This window comes from Cuculus canorus, chromosome 1, assembly GCF_017976375.1.
Source record: "Cuculus canorus isolate bCucCan1 chromosome 1, bCucCan1.pri, whole genome shotgun sequence".
NCBI classification, from domain to species: Eukaryota; Metazoa; Chordata; class Aves; order Cuculiformes; family Cuculidae; genus Cuculus; species Cuculus canorus.
The window spans coordinates 190,254,434-190,268,681 of record NC_071401.1 but is presented as its reverse complement, the minus strand read 5'-3'; the positions used below and the strand labels follow the sequence as shown (position 1 = coordinate 190,268,681).

At 39.4% G+C, this 14,248-nt stretch overlaps 1 protein-coding gene across 11 annotated transcripts in view; it reads left to right on the top strand.

Moving 5' to 3' along the window:
• Window positions 1-14,248, top strand: part of TAFA5 (TAFA chemokine like family member 5) — a 406,890-nt gene that overhangs the window by 100,933 nt on the left and 291,709 nt on the right. Inside the window, exon 1 of one of the 11 annotated variants that reach the window (XR_008448198.1) lies at window positions 7,099-7,549. The exons of 9 other annotated variants lie outside the window; for them this stretch is intronic. The gene's annotated coding sequence lies outside the window, so the exon portion shown is untranslated. Of the gene's footprint in view, window positions 1-7,098; window positions 7,550-14,248 lie in introns of those variants that run through there. One more of the 11 variants, XR_008448199.1, reaches the window with a different exon arrangement.

Here is a 14,248-nt window from a genome sequence, read left to right as displayed (position 1 = left end):
ATATGTTTTACAGCATTTAGTATTAACTGGCCATATCTAATAATAGCTAGTGACTAGCTAATACTTTCTTTTTTCTTTACCATTAAGAACTAGTGGACTATATTATACATGAATGGCTTGTAAAATTATTGGTTTATATTTCAGAATGACAAACAGGTTCTAAGATCTAAGATTATAAATTTAAAATCCCTTTTCTCCTTATTCAAGACTTTTCAAGTCTTTTCAAGTCTTGAATACAGACCTAGACACAATTCTGGGCCTCTTTTAATGTCACAGTCTATAGCAGGTGTAGATCTCTTGAAAACATGAGAGTTTTCAGGCTGAAAAAAAGAATGCCATAGTGGTAAACTCATTTTAATTTATACTTAAAATGTAGTAATTGTTCATTTTGTGCATGAAACAATTTTAAACTGTTTATTTGAAGTTTTGAAATGTTTGTAACTTCTGTTGGAAAAATGTTTCCCTTCCACTATCTTAGTAGTAACCAAAGATTATCTTTTCCGTCAATAATATCACACAATATAATCAAATATTACAGAGGTAGTCATTGTCTCTTCCTCATATGTTCAGAACTTGTTCTAACTACTGGAAGTGCCCGGTTTGTTCTCGTCGTGCTCCATTTTTCTGCAGCTCCCTTTCCTACTTACTACAGTTAAAAATCACTAATGGAAAGAATTAAAAGTCTCCACTACGATCTGACTTCAGCTCCTGATCTGTTTTTGTGATATCCAGGTTTTGAGGTGGAAAGTCAACAGCTAAGTAATTGTAAAGAGAGTTCTCTAGCTAAAGTTCAAGCTATAGATGAAAGAGCTTACTGGTTGAATTGCCAGTGAGTGTAAGTTTGTACAGTAAAATCCTCTCTTGCAGAATTAGGATTTTTTTTTTAAATTATTATTATCTCCCTCTACTAAGGTGGAAGTAAGCAACAAAATCCCCAAATATATTAGCTCATTAACTCTTCTTACAACACTGCTATTGGTCTTTCTATAAAGTTTGCTATGACTTGACATGGAGACACAGCTTATTCAGCATGGTTTTCTCCATCATTCTCATTTTCATTTAACGACTTAATCAATATTACAGCATTTTTGTTGTATGCATTAAAGCTAGAATCTCAGGAACTGATGCTGGAAATTGTGGGTCATAATTAAATTCCTTATGTTTCATCATCATAGTTATAACACAAATCCTTTTTCTGTAAAGGGAGTAAACAATTGTTTTTTGAAAACTGTTAAAAAATCCAGATGATCTTAAAATATGTAGAAAGTACAAGGATAAGCCCTCTCAATTTCATTGTGATTTTTGTGAATAGCTTGATAATTGTTGGAACATTCAAGCCTACGTCTTCCCCAACAGTCTTAACTGTGCGTTTTAATAGTTGTATACTCTCTCTGAAGTATCGCAGAATCACATAATGGTTTGCGTCAGAAGGGACCTTCAAAGCCCTCTGCCATGGGCAGACACATCTTTGACTAGATCAGGTTGCTCAAGGCCCCTTCCAATCTGAATCTGAGAACTTCATTTTCATTTCAAAGCGATAATTTACAACTGAAGGCAGGTAGAAAGGCCCTCTAGACCTTGTAGACTCTCTCTTTGAGATTATTAGTTCTCCTTCTGGGTGTAAATTGTTACCTGTTCAGATCTTTTTAGCTGAATGAAGGTATACTTTGAAAACAAGACTAGATGAAAACCATAAATCAACCAGAAAAAAAATGGGAGTAGGAAAGGATGGGCAGACAGATGCTGTAGTGTTACAAGTTCTCCATTAAGACACATGTGGTTCTGTCAATATAAAAACAATTTTCTTTTTCCCCTCAAATATATAAAACTATCTATTGGCAGCCATAGCACAAGTAATGATGTATCACAGAAATTAGATCACATCATTTAGATGTCTCTTTCTTCAGACATTAGAATATTTCTTCCTGAACAGGTTGAGTGAAAACTTGTTACATCTTACATATAAAAAAATAAAAATCCATACCCTTGAAGGCAAGAATGAGTCTCAGCATTGCAGGTGCTTCACACAGGATATGCTGCCCTGGCTCCCTCCTCATTGGCAGCTCATTCATTACAGCTCATGCATTTTCTCATATGCATACTGGCACTAGTTCCTTTGGATCTGTGCTGGTTGCAAGTGCCATCAGCATAGGAGATGGATGGTTTAAGGCTGTAAATGTTGTAATATCAGATGTGTTGGGGATTTTCTATGTAGAAAATTCCCCAGGTCATAATTCTGTCATTGTTCTCAGTAGGAAACCTTAATTGCAGAGCTAGTTGGATAAGAGTTGGATTAGCTGACAAAGTGTTGTCTGGAAAATCTTTCAGCTGTGCAATGTTATTGCTTCCCCCATGTCCCCCTGCCCCCACCCCTGAGGATTCCTAGCCTACTGCATTTGGTGAGATACATATGTTTTCCCCAGCTACAGGAGCTGTGAAGGGTTCCTCTGGGATATCTAAGTATAAATGCCTAAGTGTGTCTTCAGTTGCTAGGTTATTTTTAGTCAATGGGTGGTTACCAAGTCATCTATAATTGTGCTGTTAAATGTGTCAGAGCAGCTTCTGCAAAGCTAGGTGCTCCCAGTAACAGGTTGAGTGCCTAAGGTAAAAGGAAAGAGGACAAAAACAATATTTCAGAATTGTTTAAAGATTTGCATCATATAACGGGAGATTGCTTTATGAACAGCTATAAGGAAGATGATCAATAAGTACAGTACGGAAAGAGGAGTATGGTAACATGCTTTGACTACACTATCTGTGATTTGTATACTGTGTCATTTTAGATTTGTGCTTTGGGGAAATTTGCCAGTGTTTCAAGAGATCAGAGTAGTCTTACAGAACCTTTCACCGCTTCTTAGGCAGCTCCTATAAGCCTTTGCCTGTAGCAGCCAAAAGCTGTTACCAACTGGTGACTGCTATGTGGGAGAAAGTGCAGCGAGTTCCCAATGAGCAACTGTTCCCATGCCATGAACTGCTGGAACAGTTCTTTCTCTATGAACAGAAAAGAGAGAGAAAATCATAACTGGATAGAAAGTCAGTAAGATGGTAGGAAGTCAGTAATACAGAAGTACAGCAAAATAATACAATTGAAAATCCAAAGGAAACAAAACGGCTTAAAAGGAAAAATGCATCAGAAGTTCTTTGAAGAAGACATAATGCACTGTAGCAAGGAAATTGCACATTTGTTATTCTAAAATACCTAGACTGCACAGTCCCTTTTATGAATCTGCCACTAGGAGAAAGGACTGGAAACAGGTTTGATCTGTCAAAAATTATTAAAAGCATTAACATATCATCTAATTGGGAGAATGAAGGAAAAGCAAAGCAAAACTTTTAGGTGGTCAAATGGATGTGTATTTGTAGTTCTTATGATAGTCACATCATGTCACTGACCTAAATCATGTCAGTGACCTAATCCAAAGAGATTAACAGAATCTCTTTAGAGACAAATTTCTACTCCAGTGGCACTTGCCTAGCATCACCTGAAGATAAGCAATAAAATACTGAGGACTACTGTAGTTGTGACTAGCCCAGTAGCAGAGAAAAGTGAACCAGCCATTGACATGCAGAGAACAGAGGGGGAAAAGTACTTAAGAGCTGCAAAAACTAATTGGTGGAAATATATCCATCTGTATTCATTACTGTATATTCAATATATCATTTATTTTAGTTAGATTCAAAATGGAAAAAGATTTATAAAGCCACTGCAGGCATATGTGAAGGATGAACTGGGTGAATTTCCGCAAAATAAAATGTTAAACTTAGCACCAGGAGAAACATTCCAGCTGAGAGAGCCACTGGGCTGGAATAATCCCCTCAAGTGACTGGTGACAGACTATTGCCTGAGTAACTCAGAAGTAACAGAAATGTAATCCAGTGGGCATTGGTAAAGATTTGGTGTAGATAACCTAATAATAGATATTGTCTACTCTATTTTTTGTGATTCAAAGTAGTTTCCAAATTCTTTAGTGAAAATGACCTAACATCATCTCTTGTGCTACTGCATTTAGATCTGCATTGGCTGTGCGTAATTTTGGGGTTTACTGCATAAGCAAGAATAAAATAATTATGCAAAAGGCATTCAACACAACTGAAAATACTAGAAGCTTTGTTATAGGTATGTGGAATACAATTTGAACACAACTGCATTCCAGGAATTTTAGCATGTTTTTATTTATAAGTATCTCAGTAGTGAAGAATAAATTTTGTAAAGTTTGGTAGAATGTTTTCACAGAATTACATGCAGAGAGTATAGATAATATTTTTAAACCTCTAGAATTCAGCAAAGGCTGCTGTCTTTGCTACAGAGTTCCAGTTTTAGTAATTCTGTAGAACTACATTTAAGTTTTGGTAAAATGAACAAATCAGCTGTACTTCCAAAAGAGAGCACACAATTAGAAATTATGCACTTCATTTTTGTCCTGCTTTCCCATAAGAAATCAGAATAACTTGCATCTCATACACATTTACATTTGCTCTTGCTCCTTGATCATTAGGAAAATACATTCCTGACTTCTCCACTATTTTTCCCAGCTGCAATTGTGTTCTGTATTGGAAATATCCTCCAGCACCATCACCATCCTTTACCAGCTCTCAGATGCTGAGCACTCCTCCTTTAACATTAAGACACAAATAGGAGTGGTCCGCCATCAGGAACTACTGCTGGTGCTGCAGCCTTTTGCCTCTATATTGCTGGAGACGTATGGGGTCAGAGCTCTGGCAAAACCCAGAAAATTCACGGTGAGATAGTGCTGCAAGTCTCTCTTGGCCTAAGCAAGCTTAGAAGTTGTTTGACAAGTGTTATTCCATTAGTTTAGGATGCAAATTTTAATAGGCTGAAACATAAGGGCGAAATTTCTGGCAGCGGAATTTATACAGAAAAGTCCTCCAGAGAAGTCTACACTGGTAACTTGAAAGATCTTTAATATTTTATAAATCTTTGTGCAGGTGACAAGTAAAGAAATCGATGGGTATTTTTGAATAGGATTCACCCTATTTGAAAGATCCAAAGCTATTTAGAAAACAGAAAACCCACAGTGAACCATATTTAGTACAGCAAACGACGTTGCCAGGTACCACTGTCCTCTCAAATGGGAAGTCTTCTGGAATCCCTTGTTGCTATGAGACTAAATATCTCTGTACAGTGTGAGCACTGAACCAGATTTTGCTCCCACTTACAGTAACGTGCATGTAGAGTGACTCCCCTGTGGCCAGGAAGCACAGTGTCAGATTCTCATGTCTTGCTTATTGAAAGGGTCTGATCCGAAGCCCACAGAAGTCCGGGAGTATTCATCTAATTTAGGAAGCCACAGAGACAAGATTAGTTTAATACAGGAGAAGGGCACCTCAAAAGCAGCAAGCAATTAAGAGAATGTGGATCTTCACACACTTTTAGAGAAAAAGGAAAGTAATGTGTGAAATTTTTCATAGAATTTCTCTCCAAACTCAGTATGTTCAAACTGAAAAATACATATTGCTTATCCTGGACCACATGAACTCTTCATTTTGAAACATTTTTAAAATCCATTTATCTGTGATTTATCTGTGGACTTAAAAGCTGCTATGTCAGGGTTGTTTTTTAATTTTCTTTTTCTTTTTTTTTTTTTTCTTTGCATCTCCTTAAGTATAAAAGGTTTGAATTTCTTTAGCTACTTGACACTTTTTTCTTCGACCCAGAAGGCAAATAAACAAACAAAACTTAACTTGAACTGCGCCCAAGCATGGCCAATTTCTCACCAAAGTGTACATTTCAGAATGAAAGATTTACAGAGGAATATCTCTAGTGTAGCTGTGATATTGCTTTATCATTGCATTGCTGTAATCTTCAAATACAGTAATGGAATAAATGGGTTTACAGGGATTTGCGTGAAGTTTAAAATTCAAAAGATAGTTGTTTTAAATGTTTCTCTGTGCTATCAGTGAAAACACAAAAAGAGCAGGGGTGAGGTTAACACAGCATCAACAAAAAAAAGATATTTTCCAGCAAAAATATTGGTCTTCTATTAATCTGTCCTTCCAAGCATCCAGATACTCTCATTTTTTAAAATTAAGAAAATATTTAAATATCAAGTATTAAAAAATAACACGAATGCAAACACGTAAGCAAAGAGCTGTGAAAACAAAGCTCTTGGCGTGCAAGTACTGCTTTACTCAGGTTGTGTCCTTAAAACTAGGGATCGTCTTTCATGTCTATCCCGGCTGAAGCGGAGGAGCGCTGCCGCCGCTCTGAAGCAGCGCCGCAAACCCCCCGCCAGCCCCGGGAGCAACTTTCAGCGGGGAGGATGGAGCGGAGGGGCGCCTCCCGCCCCGCCGAGCGCGCTCCGGCCGCGCGCTGCCCGCAGCTGCCCACGGCGCCGCCCGCGCTGTCCTCCTCTCCCCGGGCCGCGCGCCCGCCGCTCCCGCATTGGAGCCCGTGGCCGTCGCGTAAGTTGCGCGGGGCGGCGCTGGAACGCGAGAGGCGCGGAGCCGCAGGGCAGAGGGGCGGTTACGGTGCCCGCAGCTCCGGCTCCGAGGGCAGAGGGGCGGTTACGCTGCCCGCAGCCCCGGCCCCGCAGGGCAGAGGGGCAGCCGGTTCCCGCAGCCCCGGCCCCGCAGCGCCCCGCAGAGCCCGGAGCCCTCGCCGGGCAGCCCCGGCCCCGGCAGCAGCGCAGCGCCCTCCGCGCCGCCCCCCCGCACCCCCCGGTCGCTGCTCGGTCCTTCCCCTGGAGCGGGAGGGCGGCGGCAAAATCGCAGCCTTATTCTTTTTCTTTTATTTATTTATTTACGGCATTCTTTCGTTCGCGTTCTGGTTTTCCGCGGGGATGGCTGCGGCGGGGGCATCAACCTGTAGGCTGAGCGAGCTCTGGCTGTAGACCGGACGGGGCCGAACCCCGCGGAGGTGCGAGCCCGGCGGGAGCCCCCGAGCGGCCCCGCGCCTGCGGGCTGGACCGCGCGCGCCCCAGCGAGCATCTCCGAGCCGCGGGAGGAGGGGGTGCAACAAATTGCCGCCAGCCGGGAGAAGTTGCAGTAAAGAGAGATCCCTCCCTCCCCCGCTCCCTCCCCTCCCCGCTCGCTCTCTCCTCCCCGAGCCGTGGCAGCGGAGCGGCGGCTCGACGAGCGAGCGGAGCGGCGCCCGCAGCCCGGCGATGCTGCAGCGGCTCCCGCGGAGCCTCGGCGGGGAGGGCCCGGCGCCCGCGCCGCCCTGAGCGGCGCAGCGGCCGCTGTTGCGCAGCGCTGCCCGGCGTCCCTGCTCCCGCGGAGACGGAGCGCTGATTCATGGGGACCCGCCGCCGCGGCGAGCAGAGCGCGGCGCCGCCGCTGCCCCCGCGCGGGGTGTGAAGCCCCGGCCCCTCCTCCGCAGCCCCGGGCTCGCCCGCCTGCTCGGAGCCGCCGCGCCTGGCGCACCGGGGGAAGCGTTGATGCATCGCCGAGGAAATTCATTGTGTGACTTTCTGGGTATTTACTGAGTTTCAGACCGAGATGCAGCTCTTGAAAGCTTTATGGGCACTAGCAGGAGCAGCGATCTGCTGTTTTCTTATCTTTGTCATCCACTCACAGTTTCTTAAAGAAGGTAATTATATCTGCATGTCTACGTACCCTCTTCTTTAATACTAAGGTCTTTACGAGGTGCCTTAATTATTTTTACTGTTTCCAGTACGTTCTATTTACAGCGATGCTTCCACTCTATTTTTCCTTTAAAATCCGTTAAAGCCTTCTCATTTTCGTTCCTTTAGATAATAGGTAGCTTTAGACTTACGCTCTTGGTAAATGTGTGTATATATATAAATATGTATGTATGTGATCTGTGTGGTGTTTGTGTTCGATGATTTAGCCAATGTCTCACTAATTTATGAGGCATGGATAGTGTATAGAAAATATTTGTTGCTATCAGATGACCACAGCAGTCATTATGGGAGTATTAATAAACCAAAAAACCCTGAACAAGTAAACGTCTTATTTTTATACGGAATCAATAGGCATCCTTTCCCTCTTCCTTATTCAGTGCATTTTCAATAGATGGCACTAAAGTTCTATGGAAAGGACAGAGCAAAGCAAATCTTGGGCATTCAGCATCCTCCCGTTCTTCCTCGCTGCCCCGAAACTGGAAGAGGCCTTTGCATGGTTTCACGGCTCCTGTTTTTTCCACCTTGTGGTCAGAAAATTCTGATAACAGTTTACTTGAGAAAATAGTTTGGATTGTGGGGCAGGCGTTCTTCTTTTTGTACCTACATGACTTGAGTGGAAAAGAATATGTTTGATTAAGTAGATAGAGGAATTTGCTTGGGGAGTAACCCTTGTATTGCTCTTTTTTTGTTTATTTGTTTTCTTTCCCCAGGGAATTACTCCTTTCTTCTGTTTTTCCTCTGATAAAATAATGATTCCACTGCTTGTTTGTCAAGAAAACTTTAGTCTGAGGTCCAAACGTGAATCCTGAATGATGTGTATATATAGGTATTTGTTGGTGTGTGGGAAAGCCCAGTGCTTCTTTAAGTAGTGTTAACAAATGTAAGACAACTACATGGGGCTTTTTGAGGACTCATTTATTCTTTTTTTTAGAATTGTAATATAGTTGAGATTATAGCTGCCCGGAGATGCAGCCCGACTCAGCTTGGAGTGCTGGCTGGGCAAAGCATGGAAAAAAACTTTGGACAAAGTTTCACTCAAGACTGGGCAAAGCGACAACCTCACAACCACTGAAGTATCGCTACTGGTTTTAATCTAGTGTCAGTCCAAAAAAAAGCATGAGACTGTACATTTTCACAAAATCTTTCTGAAGTGAATAAACACCAATTTGCCTGATTTGGTTAATGAGGAAGCGTTATCCAGAGAACTCCACTGCCAGAGATTTCTCCTTTAAGAAATCTACCCATGCTTTAATTGCATTGTGTGCAGTGCCTCTCACATAGTCACTTATTTAACATTCTTTTAAAATGCTTGAACTAGTGTATTATATATATCTCTGTCCAGTGAGATGACTTGTTTCAAGGAGATTTTACAGAACTAAATATTGCCAGACATTTCAGGATCATTTTTTGTCAGTATTTGCCATTATGCTGCTGCTTTTTTTTTTTAACTTTTTTTTTTTTATTTTTCTTCAGTCTTTGCTTGATTTTGAGACCACAAAGGAAGAAGCATTTCATTTGACTTAAAATATTTCTTCTTGCATTATAGGAGTAGAAAGCTAGCAAATCAATATGTGAAAACAAAACCATGGCTGTACATCATGGAGTTTAACATGTTTTACATTGCTTCTCCTCCGGCAATTATAGCCACTCTTAATGTGAACTGCAGAGAGAAAAATGAAGCTCTTGAGCTTGTCGGATAACTTAATTGCATCAGTTTATTTATATTTGTGAACAAAATATTTCTGCTTTGTTTAACACTGAGAAATGTATACTATCTGTAAATACAGATTGCGTGCATTGGGGTAATTGTCAGCCTTCTCTTGACGGGTGCTAATCTTGAGCCTTCCGGTATAATTGGCAGTGTATGTATTCCTCTCTGTAGTTTCAGTTATGACACTGAGTAGGGGAATTGATTGGACGTCTACATGATAGAACTGCATTTTTTCTTTATGAAGAAGTTCTAAAATATCTGATAAAAAGTGATTGATTTAAGCATAGCTTATACAGATGCAGGCGTCTAAGAGAGGGCGAAGTAGATAACAGAAGAATTAAGCTATGCATTGTAAACAGTTTGCAAAAGCAAGGCTTCAGTTTCCTTTCTTTTTAATTTTAAAACATGGGGATTTTTAAAATTATTTTCAGTAAGAAAACAAGGGAAAGAAGTGTGAGGAAAGGACTAGCAAATTATTTAACTGTATACTTGCCACGTTAGTTTACTAAGTAAATATGTATAAAGAAGAATACATGTGAGATGACTGTTACCTTACCTTTAGAAGATTCGAAATTCTTTTCTTATATTAGAGTTAGACCTTTACATTAGAATTTTATAAAAAGTTAGGAATGGCATTTCTCATTGCACATAATAATGTTTGTTAGACTGTTAATTTCCTGGCAGAAAGTTTAATTTCTTGTCTGACTCTGATAATCTGCATGGGCCCATTGTTTGTAACTCAGCTGTATGGTCAAATTCCTAAGCTTGGACGTTTTCGTTTGACTATTTCTTGTGCAGGAGGAGAATTTCCTCTAGTCTCAAAGAACACACGAATAAGCCTCCAGTTTGCCTTGCTTGATCAGATTAGCTGATAGCACGTATCTCCTGAGACAATTTAACAGCACAAGTTCATGCACCAAGCATCTCTTTTGTAGGCAAGATGGTTGATTTGAGAAGAATGACTTTTTGTATTAATGCACTGTCCTTCCATTTTTGCTTCTTTTTTTAATATTTACTGCTTACTATTTTTCCAGAGATATGTCTTAGTAGAACACTGACATAACCTTCACTTCTAACAACATCTCAAAATGACACAATTACCACGTCTTTTTCTGTATTCATTTTCCTTTTACTCATTTGGAATCAGTGATGTATCTGTTATGTTAAACTCTTATCATCTAGTAACACAAGATATTTTTATAATTCCAGTTGTACTGCATGACTATAATGTGTAGAACTTTTCTCACATCCAAGTGAAACTTATTGCCAGAAGCAAATCCTCCTTCAGTCACGTTCATAAATATGATATTTTGTGTTGCAACAGTCAACTGAGCATTTTCATGCTGTTAATTTTTCATTTTAGTTCTTATGCTGAACTTAGATTTTTCTGTAAGTAGTCCTGTAATTTCTTAAATGTTTTTGTATACATCTTTTAATTAAGGCAGTTTAGTAGTAGGATTACTGCCATTTAAATGTTAATAAGAAACAATAAATGCTTGTTCTAATATGAGTGGGAAAGAGCTGTTTAAATGTCTATTTTCATGAATATGTTTTTTTCAGGAAGTGAAGAATGGGTGACACAGAGTGCCATTTCTCTACACTTAGGCTTTTGTGTGGAAATGCAGGTCGTCCTGTGGCTAATCCGTTCCCCTATGTCCAATCTGTCCTTCAGTGTTTCTCAAAGATGAATAGAGCTGTGAACCCAGAAAAGGGTATTGTGATATATAATTGCAGTCCCATGCCTGTCTGATCTTCCTGCAAAGCAGTTTAACTTACTCTAGTCAGCTGCAGACAGTATGAAAGGGTGTTAAAAATTGAAATATCTGAAACTTTTCAGACACAGCATTGAGAATTAAAAGTAAGGAATTACATTCGCTACTGATACCTTATTTTAAATAATTTGTGATCTATTACTATTTAACACATTTATTCAAAGAGAACTGAAAACCGTTCTGTTGATGTTACGCAAATTCATTGTGCGAACTCCTTTGCCCCTAGCAATTACCCTTTTCACCTAGTAGAAGACTTTAGCCATTCAGGCGGAATAGTGATGGGGAAAGGTAAAGGATACAGTTTCTAAATGTGTCTTTGAATCCCAAGGAAAGTAGTGCACTTTCTAAGGGGAGTAACTTCAGAAGGGTTTGCATGTATCTCAGCCAGGGTGTGTTACAGCCCTGGATATAGTTTAAAGCTTTGTTTATCCTGTGGTTGCTGATTAAGAGACTGGAGTGTCTTATCCATGGAGGGAGATTTCGTATTTTAGTGGCTTATGAGACTAGAGTGGTGTGAGCCTTGTTTGGAGAAGGACTACGCGAAAATATGGATTCAGTCTCAAGAATTTTATTTGAAGTGTAGAGGATTGGAGTATTCATACCTCAAACCCACTACATTCTTAATCTATTGGATAGATGTTCAGCAGTCAGCTATGTCAAATAGGGCAATTTTCTCCTTATACACTGTAGTGGTTAAGTAGCGACAAGAGAATTCCGATACTTCTGCTACAACCAGGTGATTAGGGCTATAAACCAGAATTTTAGTATCATTTGTGCAGTTTTAATATATACTTATATACGTGAGTAGGGGATCTGTTTAGCACATTTTTCGTAATTATATTTTTTTTCTCTGCCTTAGGCAAATGTTAGCAATTATTGGTTACACTCCTGTTGGCACTTCTCTGTCAAACACATTTAGACGAATTAGTGTCACAATAGCAAAAATACTGCGGCACTTTCTTCAAAAGAAGACATTAATTGCAAATAGTAACTTGGTTAAGTTGTACACTTAATATCTTTATTCTGTCACTTTTTACAGATTTAAATATTTCAGACCGCTCTAGAAGTATGGAAATATCTTTATGCATAATTTTGTATTCTTAGGGTATACATTTTGACACTGAAAATAATAAGAAACATCATTATATTTAGCTATGGAACCACAGACAGCTCTGCAGCTCCTCTGCTAATGTTTGAAAATGCCTACTGGTGGTATATCCAAGGTAGTTTCTTTAGAGCTTTCTGTTCATTTAACCTAAGAGCTTTACAAAGTTGGTAAAACTAATGTTTACTGCTCTTTAAAACATTTTGAAGAAAGGTTTTATTATTTTCTAAAACTTTTCAAGACTTTGGCTCTCAATTTGCCTAGAAAGAATTCGAATGCGACTTATTACACAGATAATAGTGCCATACTTTCTTAAAATTTCTTTTTATCTTCTAAACGTTAAAAAAAGAATGACTTGAAACAATTAAACAAGGCAGGAATGTGGGAATGTGGGTTTATGTTAGAGTTGGTTTTTTTCAGTTTGCCCTTTTTTCCTTAACCTTTGTCTCAAAACAGTAAGATACCTTGCGTCCCAGATGTGCCACATATGTTACCTATATATAGTAAAACTGAGTTGAGGACAGTGTGTCCCAGCTGCAAATTTGTCTGCTTTTGAGGGGTTTGTTACTTTTACGTAGTGTAATATAATTCTTTTCACCTATTTGTCTTCCATGCATTTTTTTTTTTTTTTTTTTTTTGGGGGTGGGGGGTGGGGAGTCAAATATGAATGAGGTTATCAAAGCAGCACATCAGGCTAGAGGGAGGCACAGAACGCAGAAGCAGGTTTCTCATCCTATCCAGGAAAAATATTTGGCAGTTAAAAACCTCTAAGCTTGAATAAATGCTGTACAAGGAAAGAAAATGTGAACGATAACCAAGCTAGGGCATTTGTTTTCTATTTTTTTATAGTTTTGTGGCAAATAAATGAAATTAAGAAGACCTGGGTCAGAGCTGTTTGAGAGTATGTGGCACATGGGGACTGAAGAAACATTGAGAGAAAGTCTTGCCTTGAGATAAAATAGCTTTGTATTTGAAAAGGTTTGGTATTTTCAGAAGGTCTTTTTTTAAGATAGGTTTAGAGAAGTGCAGAGTGAAAGGAAGCTATACAGGCAAAAGTTCTCAATGTTTGTCTCTTCCGGGAGGCAAGAAAGGTGTTCTGTGTCTGACATCTGTTGTGCCGAGAGATACCAAAAGGGGGAGTCTGACAGTTTTGCTACCCATAGAAAGAAGCTTCGAAATAGTCTGATTTTGGGTGCTGAAAATGAAAGATGTGAATGTCCTCACATAGAATTGCACCATAGATGGTACAAGAACCCCATTTTCCTGACTGAGCAACTTGAAACAAAGGAATTACTAACAGATTTTCAGCAGCCTTTTTATGAGTGCCTCTTTTTGTGCCCCAAGAGCACAAGTGAGGAATTATTGACCTTTCTCAGCATTTATCAGCACTACCTGTTCTTAAGGGCATTACTATAGACTGTGAGTCACATCATACAAAAGTGCATGCTTTTTAGATCTGTTGAATAATATTTATTTTTCTTCTTTTTAGGCACACATACACTGTAACAAAAATAAAACTAGAATAAAACCAAGACACATGCAGTTGTGATTTTTTTTAAACTGAATTTAACAGAGGTCATTGAAAAAAAGCATGCATTTAGAGGTCAAGAGATAAATATAGTGTTGGTAAGAAAAGCCATAAATGTCTTTAATTCACTAATTGAAATATAGGTAAAATTATCCCTTTCTCATATATATTTAAAAATAACTTTTCATAATCATATGAAGAAAAGGAGAAAACAAAGTTTTTGTACTAATAATAACAACAGTATTTTTTTTCTGGTAGTATTTACATGTCCCATTTGGAACTGGTGGCTCAGCCGAATGTAACTGGCCAACTGCAATGTATTTTCGTAGAAGACCAAGCCAGGGATCTGTTCCATCCAGTATCTGGATTTTAGTGAAGATTTATTTTGTTCAGAAATTATATCCTCTTGCCACTTATAACCTATAGTGATAGAAGGTTCTGTTTAATAACAAAATCCAATTATTTGCCTAAATGTGCTTTTTATGCCTGTTCTAGAAATCCAACGCGATATAATGAATCTGCCTATTC